We start from the raw sequence: 12,643 nt of genomic DNA, 5'->3' as shown, positions 1-12,643 counted from the left end.
CCAGAAAAATACTTATCCCTAGTTGGTGAGCAACCCAAAGTACTCAAAAACACGCGGGGCTGCATAACATACAGGATACAATGAATTAAAATAGAACTAATTCACTCCATCTTTGAAATAAACAATTACAATAATTAATTAATTGTCAAAACATTTTCAAATATTCTTATACTTAAGAACCTTTTCTGGGAACAGCTTATTCGATTAGTGAAAACCGCATCCAAATATAACCAACGATTTATCCATATAAACGCGAACATATATACATACAAGTCAAACTGATAACCTCCTTTCTACGTCTGATTACGTCGGTTAAAAATATTCGTTGAGCCCTTGTAACATTTATTATTATTATTAAGTATTCTGCCTTTCGGCAGGTCCTGGGACTAATGAAGATTTGTTTTCAATTTAAATTTGGGCCTGGAAATTTGTTGTGTGTTATCTTTCTTAATTAAACGTAGTGTGTGTGTGTGTGTGAATGTGTCACTGTTAGAAGCATATATGTCACCGATTGGAGAACACATATAGTGGCAGATCTATAAAGTAAAAACTGGGGGGCAGCCACAATCCAGACTAATCATAAGTTGACTATAAATCTTATATATATATATATATATATATATATATATATATATATATATATATATATATATATATATATATATATATATATATATATATATATATATATATATATAGCTAAAATTATTTTTTGTCACTCAAAATGCTAGGCTGGGCTAGATCTACCACTGAACACAAAAAGTACCACCAGTAGAGATACAATCTATTAGTTTAGAATGTCTTATTTTACATAAGCAGTACATAAACAAATCAATAAATTGTTCCAAAAATAAAACTATCGATTTTTTATTGGCAACGACATCATATTTAGCACTATATTTTTTCAATTATCTCGAGAACTACGCATAAGAATTTGTCCTCAGGTGTCTCATTTTGTTCAGTTCGATGTTGTTAATCGATCGATCGATCTATTAAAATGCTACAATATCAATTAAAAGCGACTGAGCTCCAACCTATAACTTTGGTTTTCAAATCTTTCATTTATGGTTATGTGTGATTTCACGTGAAACAGAGACAAACATTTTAAGTGCGAGTACTTTAAACAAATTAAACTCTATGTTGTGGACGTTTATATGTTTGTGGTCAATCATTTTGACAACGAGATCTCGGAAACTACAGGCTCTAGAAAGATGACGTTTTCACTGATCGATTGGAAATTTTGCGTAGATTATCCAGTTCTAATTGAACATTTAAAAAACATGGCCACTATTTCTTTATTACTTTTTAGGGTACACTGGAAGAGTTGAAATTAAAAAAACTAAAGCATCGTATCCTACGCATTATACATTCCAACACGACACTGTTGTATACAGAGGTTGCATACGTCTCAGGGGTTTGTTTCATTGCCAAATAATGAAAAAGGAACGATAACCATTTCTCCAGTCTAAGCAGTAAGATGAATCTTTATTTTTGTAGTGTTTTGCCCAATGAACACCATATATAACTGCCATTATAATTAATTGTGTATGTAATGTATTTGCTTATTGCATACTGCATGCAAGAAGAAAGAAAGCACTGGTCATGCATGAATTAAAAACTCCAACCGGAAGTAGGCTCAATTCTTGCAAACGGTGTGAGATATTGAGAAAAAAATAATCGATAAAATCTCCCCTTTATGATACGCCTTGCCGATCTTTTTCAAGACTTCTTTCACTTGTGTGTGTAGAGGGACATGTACGGATGTGAGAAATGAGAAGGATATATGCTCATATGCGAAAATGATGTGCTGTGTAGAGGGCGCAGGTTCAGCTAGCCTATATATTAAAATGCTAGGTTTATATGTTTGTCCACAATCCTTTCGACAATGAGATCTCGAAAACCTCATGTGCTAGAAACGTGCCGTTTTCGCTGGTCGATTCCAAATTTTGTGTAGATTGTCCAGTTCTCATTCAAATGCTCGAAAACTGTATCGTTATTGTTCTATGCAACATTTTAGGTGCCAGTTTGAGGCCATATAAGATTAACATTGTTGCAGACTGAAACTGCGATGTTAGGCAACCAGTAGAGAAGTTACGTATTGCGGGTTGACGGACATTGCAGGCGCTTTGCTTAAATCTGAATCGCGAAACCTACCGCATGCTGGCAACTTCAAAGGCCTCAAGAGATGCAATGAGCCGTACTCGGACGGATATGGATTTATTAGAAAAAAATATTTCCACTTGATATCGTGTTACTCCTACAAATTTGCTATAAACGCACCCCAACATCTATACATAGCAGTTCACTTTCTTTCTGAGTCTCCCACTTGTGCATGTCTTCTTACTCACACAGTGGGAAGGAGATTTATGGTCATAACAGAACGATACGCTGAGTAGGCAGCGCAGGTTCAGCTAGTTGATGTGTTAAAATCTTAGAGCAATACTATAGTTAAACGAAGACTTATCATAAAAGTTAATCATAATTTTTGGGCTCATTAACCACACTGTGCAGGAGTGTCATTTGGAACAAAGAAAGGTATTCTGACTCCTCTGTAAAAATCTGAAATGACACTATTAAATCCTGTCGTCTTGCTAGTATTATAGTGAGAAACTTGATTATAGTATAGGTCAGTGTGGTTTTCATTTTAATACGTAGCGTGGTTCTCGTGCAGAATTAATTTTTAGTTTTATAACAACATTATTTTCTCTCCATTTTCTATATTTTTTCAGCTAATTGACGTCTATCAATTGGTATACAAGGTGAGATCTAAAAATACGGTGAATGTTTTTTTTTTTTTTTTTTTTTTTTTAAGCAGTAACGCTGACGCTACCATTTGATGTAATTTGCGCTATATCCTGGTCCGTTGAGACAGGTAGTGTCAAGTTGGAACATGTTCTGACTTGTCTATCAGCGTCCAGAGGCGCTAGGGTGAAGTTGTGTTTATCGTCTGTCGCGCATCATGGATTTCCAACAACGGGGCAACGCGTGAATATTAACCCGGGAACGGTCGACAGGTGAGCGCAGCGCTCACCTTGGTTTATGTTTTCGTTCAAAGCCGCCCTAGTGGGGTCACAGACTTGAGGAGCCGTCTAGCTGTCTCTTGATGTGTCTTGTGTGTGAGAGTCAAGTGTAACCTTTTCATTCTCTTCTGTTGGAGTAGCACTGGATTTATAAATGTGACTATGCGTAATTTGTGTGCGCCACGCTCACCTGTCGACCGACGGCGTGAGTGATTTTTTCGAGATCATGGACAAAAACAAGGAGCAGATTCAACTACGGTTTGCGAAAAACAAGAAAATGGTACGATATGCTGCCTGTCAAATGATAATCTGTGGGAAACACACTGTCAGCATCTTCTGGAAGTATAATGGGTGACATCAGTACAGTGATGAGACATGCAATAGAACAGCGTCTTATTCAAATACCTACTCTATGTATCAAGAGACATAAGTACAGTGTTTACACTAAGATATTTATATCTTTAATTTCATTAGAAATTTCCAACTCAAAATACGAAGAATAAGTGGTAATAAGAAATGGTTTTATATAAACGCATCATAATTTTGTTTGCGATTTTATTTTAATAATAGTAATAATAATAAATCACTAAATGTCAACATTTAGAAATGTGTTGAAAGTAAATCCATATAAAGTCATAAACAGCCATAGAAACGATTATATTGTAAGTGAGCGCCGCCCTCACCTGTCGACCTCTCGCGTCACAAATCAACACTCAACCGTTCCCGGGTTAAGTACTATTTCAAGTTGCAAACAAGTGTCAAAGGAGCCCACGAAATGAAATTGGTGTATGACGATGATGCTGTAACTCTGAAAACTGCTTACAGATGGTATGAGCGATTTAAAGCGGAAATGAGTCCGTAGAAGATGGGCAACATTCGGGACGTTTATTAACTCCAAAAACAGAAGAAAACGTGCAAAAAGTGGCAAAAATTGTTCGTTCAAACAAGTGAATAACTATTCGAGCGCTTACCGAAGAACTTAGCATCTCGTACTGGCCTGTGCAAAGTATTTTAACCGATACTTTACAAATGAGAAGAGTGAGTTCAAAATTCGTTTCCCACACTTTGCTTTTGATTCGCGAGTTTTTGGCCGAAAAATATATTCCTGTCTGTACACATCCACCGTCCTCTTCGCATATTGCACCATGTGACTTCTGGCTTTTCCCAAAGATTAAAACCGTGCTCAAAGAAAAAAAGTTTGGACACCATTCCTGACATTGAGATGGCCACGACAAAGCAGCTGAATGTCCTTCGAAAAGAAATCTACCAGAAATGCTTCCAATAATGGATTCAACGTTGAGTTAAGTGCATTGCTAGCCAAGGACACTTCTTTGAAGGAGATTAAATCAAATTTCATGTAGGCTTACTACTTTTTTTTTCTAATAAAATTATTCGCCGTATTTTTTGATGACACCTCGTATGTCTCATCTTTGGACTAATTTTTTCATTAGGCCTATACGCTGATAATTATCTAGAATTTCTTCATTTGATTTTTCCTTTTTTTCTTTCTTTTTCTTCGTAATTGAATGTTTGCTATTTCTCCTCTTCTTGCAAATTTATTCGGCTTTTTTACCAGTTGAGTATTATCTTACAAAAGTATTTCTCTCTTTTTTTCTCTCTCTCTTAAAACATTATCATTGTAATTCACATGTGACTTGATAAATAAATAGCTAAATGATAATTGTTTTACACGTGAGTAGAAAACACACTCACTCTCTCTCTCTCTCACACACACACAACGAGAATGGCTATCTTCTCCTAACGACATTTTGCAGATAAGCACCTCAACGTACGAAGGCGTAATATTTCGCTTTTAAAGGAACAAGAAGTGCCCTAGTTGGCTGAATGTTTAATGCCAGCTGGGTGAATGATAGGACAGTTTCCGACTTTTTTTTTTTTTTTTTTCAACTTTCAAGAAACTAGGTCGACTCCCCTGCCAGGAGACAGGCACTGTTTCTGAAAGTGGTTGAGAATCAAAATCGATGTTAAAGCAGTGTGAGTGGAAAAGTACCAGAAGTGGCGCCCGAGCGTAGGTCGATAGTGATATTTATTGTAGTTGCTCTTTAGAAAAGTTTCACAATCCTTGTAGAAAGAATGATGAAGCTTAGGTAATATCTGTATTACCATGAGGAAGGTGTTTGACATACCTTAGAGAGGGGGTGGGTGGATACTGTGTCTTTGTAGTAGTATTACACTCATCTCTGGTGCGACAGGTTCCTACTTTAGTTCCAGGCCATCAGAGTTTATGATGAACAACAGCGATTCCGTTCTTTCGTTTCTCTTCTCACAATCTATCTTTCATGAAGTGAGTTGAGTTGAGTTGTTAACATCCCTTCCAGTAGCGAGGCTATACGAGACGGGACCTACTAATTAACGTGGAATCCAAACCACATGAGCTCCTGCCGGGAATCGAACCCGGGCCTCCCACACCAAAGGCGCGTAGTACGCTAATCACTTAGCCACGAAGGAGCTCCTTTCATGAAATGGAATGAACCCTTTCTCACGATTATGCCCGTTAGGCTAAGGAAGACGATGATTAAGGCAAGTGAACGCCACCACAAACTTATTTGCTCCGGGATCGAACCAACGATTCCATACACAAGAGATAAGTGCTTTACCATTTTTTTTTTAAAAAAAGTTACTTGATCCACCGAATGTGCCTCATTAACTTGCTTAACTACGTTTTATTTATTTTACTCGATTAACTCTTTTTACTTGTGTTACTTGCTTAACCTAGAACGACAGGGACACGAACACAGAAACATCGAGGACAGTTAAAATTACAAAGGCTCTCCCACCGGGAGATCGAACCCGGAACCGCGTACACCAAAGGCGCACGCGCTAGCCACTAGACCTACGGGAAGGCACCATTAAGCCACCATATCCCCTGTTCTTACATTCTCATTCCATTAGTTGTTTTATAAGCATTGGCTTTCATTAATCAAACGTCTCGTTTGGTCTACTGGGTATAAAATGGAAATTTAAATTGAAAATATATTTAATAGCCATAAAATTGGTATAAGGACATATTGTATTTTCACAATGCACTGCTAATTAGTTAAGTCAATAGTGCAGCAAACTATTTTTGTGCTCGTAATTTTATGTTTGATTTCTGGTGAGAATTCACTCTCTTATTTACTTTTTCAGTTTAACGTCCCACACTTTCGCTCCAAGACTGACGGAGACGGTGATGTTGAGATGAAGATTCTTGGTGGAATGATGAAAATGGAAGGAAACAGGAGTAACCATATGCACTCTGTTTATCCGCCACAAACCCCACTTGGCGGAGCTGGAATCGAACTAGGGACCTCATGCACCAGAGGTTAGCGCTGTACCACTGAGTTACTGCGTTCCCCTCTACCCTCTTATTACGATAACGGAGATCTTTACCGACGAAAGATCGAAACAAAATTGTGACTGATGTTGTTACTTGAAAATATGTTACTAAAATTGTTCATTTCAAAGATCTTCTTACATGCCCAAACCATCTCAGTCTATTTTCTTGCAGCTTTTTTACTGATGATCTCTCCTTTGCTGTTCTACGGATCACTTCATTCTTAATTTTGTCCTTCCGCGTCGCTCCACACATTCACCGCAGCATTTTCATCTCCGTAACATATAACTTCTGTTCCTCTCTCTTCTTCGTCGTCCAACATTCTGCTCCGTATAATAAGGCAGGACTCACTACTGTTTTGTAAACATTTCTTTTAAGGCGATATTGGTACTCTACGGTTACAAAATACTCCTGCCACTTCTCTGTCAAAATCAAATAATTTTTACGAGATCTATCGTGTAATATATTTCGCAAATGACCCGGAAGGAGGGAACCTAAATCCATTCCCTCATTTTCGACTGATTCTAAACCCAAGTACTGAGGATTATAACGAGGACTCAGAAGAATATACAATACTATATTCCACCAAATTTTATATTTGTTTCTAACGAAAGTCAACCTGAAAGTTATTTTTCAACATTTATTTTTTTTTCTGCAGGAATCCACATTTTATTTTTCACTGAGTTAGTTTATTGTAGAGGGATCATTGGGAAGCCAAAGACGAAATATGCAATGTTTTGATTTAAAATCAAATATATTTTAATTAAAAATACTCTTCTTTTAAATTTATTTAAGTAAGGTGGTAAATTCACCCTTTGATTATTGACGGACATTAACACCAAGCAGTGGACTGATTGGGAAGCCTCTCAAAGTAAGTATTATACTCTATATTGCACCAAAAAGAAATAATACTGGTGAAAGTTAAGGAGGAATATCATTTTCTTATCTAAATAATGAGACTTTCAAGTTTGGGAAACTTATTCCTTTTTACCAGATTATAGGCCTTAACTAATTTCAAACACAACCAATACGCTGAAGAAAATATATAGTATATTTTGTTAAAATCGAATAATTTTTACGTGGGCTTATTTTGAACTGATAATAATTTTTGCGCACTTACAACATGAGTAGAGTTATCTTGATTAGTTGCAACCCCATACAATAGTGTTATTTCTACATGCTGAAGCAGGTATATATCAAGTTTCGTCAAAATCTTACAAGGTTTGCGAGAGTTATCATGGAACAGGCAGACTGACTCACAAATGTTGATATAGTCGAATGCTTTACTATGCTCCCTTCAATAAATTCTCTTGACTATGGTTCATTGTACTTAATACAGTAATCGTGGTACCGAACCGGATTAGTGTGATTTTGACAGATTATCGAACGTCAACACAGTTTTAACGGGAATACCGAAAATAAATCACACTAGATAAAAGTGTAAGTAATTAAAACATGTATTTTGTGTGTTTACATACATTCTAAACCTATGCAAACGATATAAATATCGTACTGTAAAAAAAAAAGTAGGCCTATTTCATAATTCTAGCACCTGTGAGGTTTAAAATATCCTCTTAGTTACAACTGAATAAAGTACAAAATTAAATTAAAACATTGAATACTAGCAGCGTTCACCCCGCTTCGCTGGGGTCACCCCGGAACGCAATAAACTTTGTTACTTAGATAATTTTTACTTTTTCGCTTTCAAGTGATATGATAAAAACCATAGAAGATTGCAGTAAATGTTAACATTATATCGCCTGTCATTTATGTTAACCCGCCGAGTGACACGGTCATGCGGGTTGCATATAAATACGTTTATTTTTACCTATGATGAACTAACAAAGGATTTGTACGTTATGGACACTTGAATGGTCAATTATCTCAAGACACTGGTAATTAAAAATTAAAGTGATATGATAAAAACCATCTAGGGTCCAAATCCTAATAACCCCCCAAAAATGAAAGAAATTGGTTCAGCCGTATTAGCGTGATGAGGGAACAAAGGATTTGTACGTTCTCTTTTATATATAAGATTTATTTAATTGAATATTCTTGCGGCTCGATCTGTACCGGATTATAGAATGTTCCGAACCATAGAATGCAGGATTTGAAAGCGCTTACTGTAAATTCTTAATCTCAAATGCTTAAGACCTATGGGTCACTCAGACTGATTCATTCTGTTACTTACAAATTCAGAAAATCTCCGGTGATAGATCGTGTACTTTGGGTTCCATGTGACTAAAATGTCCGAGTTCTGACACAAAATCAGTTCTAAAATGGGACGTCCAAAACAAGCCAAACTCAGAAATAGAAACTACATATAACTTCAGCTTTTCTACTACATACCTTCAATGTAGGCTTGTAGGCTATATTTTACAGCAACAATGACTCTAAGCTAATCACGTTTTGAACTAAAACACTTAGGCACACATTAGCGCCACAAAAGTATTTTTTATGTGAAGATTGCGTTGCGTCAATATCAGAGTACAGTATACATAATGCAATATTCTATGTTCTTAGCATAAATAAGTTCTTTGTAATACAAAAAAATTAACAATGTTACGAGTACTTTCCAGTAATTTCTCGTAGTAACAGGTATAATATAGTAGGTTGTTTTTCCTCTCCTATTTCACATATCCTGTTATCAGCTAACAAGCTGGCAAAGAACGCTTATGTAAACAGTGATCTTTTGTTTTCATTATTATTTAGAAAATCCTCGAAGCCTTACAGTGCCATAAATAAATGGACACGTGTGAAAAGAGACTCAAATTCTCCGAAAATATGCTCAACGCCTACAGTCTATATTTCAGTCACATGATAAGTACTGACATGCCTTTACAGGTGAAAATATTCATATTATGATAACAACTGGTGCTTTATGTAATTGACTGGTCATTGCACGCTGATAGTATAATATGTACTTATTTTTGTTGGTGCATTCTACTCCTCTAGAGAAATGTTATGCATCAATTTGTCAATCGAATTTAAATTTGAATGAAACCTAATTCATCAAGTTATATTTTGCGTCTAGCTTTTGCGTATTCAAATGTTTTATCTGTATGTAAGACGGAAGGGATATCCAATACAATATGTGCAACAGACTGAGTATCGGAGCAACGGGTTTAGTTTGCTTTAAGTATTGCATTTATAGTAGTGATGAGTTATTCCGGAACTGTTCGTTCCAAAAGAACGAATTTTTCTTAGGAATGAAACAATCGAGTCCGTATTGACTTTGGCGGAATCAAAAAGACTTATTCACTTAGGAGAATAGAAAGATGGAATCACTCAGTGTAGTTGATTCAATGGATTCGGTTTGATGGAATCAGATTACGAAACCAAAGAACTGACGAATGGACCCAGTCAGAAATGGAAATTTACGGGAATTACCTGCTAAGTGTAAGTTATACCATTGCATCTAACAATTAAATATTTAAATTTTCGAACATTTCCATTCTTTTCACTGTCTGTTAATATCCTACCCAGTATGTTGACAAAGAATATTATCTAGAAGTTGTATAAATGTACCAATAAGCACAAAGGTGCACAAAGAAAGCGGACAAAGAAGAAACAATTCGTTTATATACCTAGGAATTCGTACAGGGTGTTTCAAAACAACACTGACAAAGTTTGGGAGGTGATTCCTGACACCAAGATAAGACAAAACATATAGACCAACTTGGGTGTATGCATAGACCAAGCTAAATGCATATTTCAAAATGGAAAATACAAAGTGCTGAAGTCTTTTCTGTGTTTACTGTATTTAATTAAGTCTTTAGATTTATGGAGTATATGCATCCTGAACATTATACCAACCTGCAAATCCGGGAAGCACTGCGGGTAGTCTACCAAATAAGGATGAAACCCATATTTACTCCAATATGAATACATGGGAAACCGATTTTTGATTTGTCTTGGGATCAACTCGATGGATCACCTCCAACTATTCGAATTCGATTCCAAACTTTTTGACCTTCTGTACATCCTGCCAAAATTTAGAAGGCCGTGAGTCCAAAAAGTCCAAATTTGACATCGTTCTAATTCTTAAAGTAATCTTAATTTGTTTCCGTGTAGTCGTAGTAATCACTGCGGAATGGTTATTCTTTCTGTTTTCATGGCCCCATGTACCGTAGTTGCTAATGCTGTCGTCTTTGGTGCGAGCGGTTACAGGTTCGATTACCGGTGGGGACACTCGGTCGAAAAAGTGTAAAAACTTTTTCAGGCCAGCCATTTTGAGTGAAGTTTTCCTGGGTTTTCCCCATTCATGCCAGGCACATAGCGGGATGATACCTAACGTACAGATCCCAGGCCGCTTTCTTCATTCCCTTTCCTCGGATAGTGTGATCGTCGAGGGGTGTCATCCCTCATACGTGATGGGGTACATGGCCAGAATCTAATTCCTAAGCCTAACCCTTTTCTTTCTAAACTGTATCACTGAAAATAATATTGAGATTTCAAGTCACACTTAATTATAGAGAAATCTATAATTAAAGAAAGAAAAGAAAACACTCTGAAACTGCGGACAAAATTTGATAAATTCATCGTCTATGAAATTGTTTCTTTTCTAGTTAATTATTCCAAAAATGTAGTATAAAATCAGGCGTTTCTGCCAACAATTAATAAAATAATGAAATATAAAGTTTGGGGAGAATCTATATTATAAAATTGAAAGCGATTATGTTTGTGACTCTTATTCTCTTGAACCGCCCGACGACCGATTTTGATCAAATTTTCAACGTAGATGCGGTTCTGGGCTGGGAGTGTTCTTAGCTATTTACTTTGACGGTAGAACTTAGGATTGGGAGAGGAGAGAAACAGAAAAAATACATAAAACTTAATAATTCTTGAACCACCTGACCGATCTTGATCAAATTTTCAATGTAGGTGAGGTTTGGGACTGGGATGATTTTTATCATTTGACTTTGACAGACCAACGTCGGGGAGAGGGTGGAGGGGTAAATATACAAAAATCAATAAATATAAAAAATAAAAGTGACTATGTTTGTGAATTAATAACTCTTGAACCACCAGATCAATCTCAATCATATTTTCAACATATATGAAGTTCAAACCTGGGAAGTTTTCTATAATTTCATTTTGACAGTAGATCTTAGGGGAGGGGAGGAAAGGAGGGGAAATATGTCAAAATGAATAAAACTAAATAACTCTTGAACCACCAAACCGATCTCGATCAAACTTTCAACATGTATAAGGTTCGGGCCTGGGATGTTTTCTTCATTTCACTTTTACAGTGCAATGAAGGGGAGGGGGAGGGGGAGATATATATGTCAAAAAAGTAAAAATAAAAGTGACTATCTTTGTTACTTCATTACGCTTAAACCACCCGACCGATCTTAACCAAATTTTCAACATAGATGAGGTTCAGATATGAGGTGATTTTTATTATATCATTTTAACTGTAGAACTTAGGAGAGGGGGAGGGGAGGAGACAGATATATAAAAATAAATAAAACTTAATAACTCTTGAACCACCCGACCGATCTCGATCAAACTTTCAACATAGATAAAGTTCGGGCGTGGGATGTTCACTTCACTTTTACAGTGCAACGAAGGGGAGGGGGAAGATATATGTAAAAAAAAGTGAAAATAAAAGTGACTGTCTTTGTGACTTCATCACGCTTAAACCATCCGACCGATCTTTAAAAAAAAGTCAACACAGATGAGGATCGCATCTGAGGTGGTTTTTATCATATCACTTTAACGGTAGAACTTAGGGGAGAGGGAGAGTCAGGAGAGGAAATTCAAATCCAAATTCAAAACCACAACTTGGGGGAGGGGGAGGAAGAAATATTTAAAAATCATCGAAAATAACCGATATTTGTGCTGAATCCACATTTTTTGAGGTCGCTGAGATGAACGGTGACATTTCCGATGCCATGGCCCGCAACATGGAGGCGGGGATATATATATATATATATGTGTGTGTGTGTGTGTGTGTGTGTGTGGTCAAAAATGACAGATATTACTGTTGAATCTATAGTTCTTGCGGTCGCCGAAATGAACAGCGACACTTCTGATGCTGTTTAAGTCAATTTTCAGCCCTGACACTTGGGGGATGAGTAGGGATGAGATACATTAAAATGATCCGAAATGAGCAATATCAGTGTGCATTTAAATTATTTATTTCAACCCAGCGAAGCGGGTAATATATGCTAGTACTATCCTAAAATATGAAAGAGCGCTTCATTTTCATGTATTAAAAACTGTACAGTTTTTTTTAAAAAACATATTTAAATTTTCTCAACATTTTTTTTTTTTTTTTTTTTTT

The 12,643-nt window shown here is 36.3% G+C and overlaps 1 protein-coding gene across 2 annotated transcripts in view; it reads right to left on the bottom strand.

Moving 5' to 3' along the window:
- The window catches only part of LOC145662449 (proton-coupled amino acid transporter-like protein pathetic), a 124,236-nt gene that overhangs the window by 95,817 nt on the left and 15,776 nt on the right, over positions 1-12,643 (bottom strand). Inside the window, exon 1 of one of the 2 annotated variants that reach the window (XM_081728036.1) lies at positions 8,704-8,722. The exons of the other annotated variant lie outside the window; for it this stretch is intronic. The gene's annotated coding sequence lies outside the window, so the exon portion shown is untranslated. Of the gene's footprint in view, positions 1-8,703; positions 8,723-12,643 lie in introns of those variants that run through there. 2 annotated transcript variants of the gene reach the window in all.

This window comes from Thermobia domestica, chromosome 10 (assembly GCF_964235325.1).
Source record: "Thermobia domestica chromosome 10, izTheDome1.hap1.1, whole genome shotgun sequence".
Classification (NCBI taxonomy): Eukaryota; Metazoa; Arthropoda; class Insecta; order Zygentoma; family Lepismatidae; genus Thermobia; species Thermobia domestica.
This window is presented reverse-complemented; position numbering and strand designations above follow the sequence as displayed.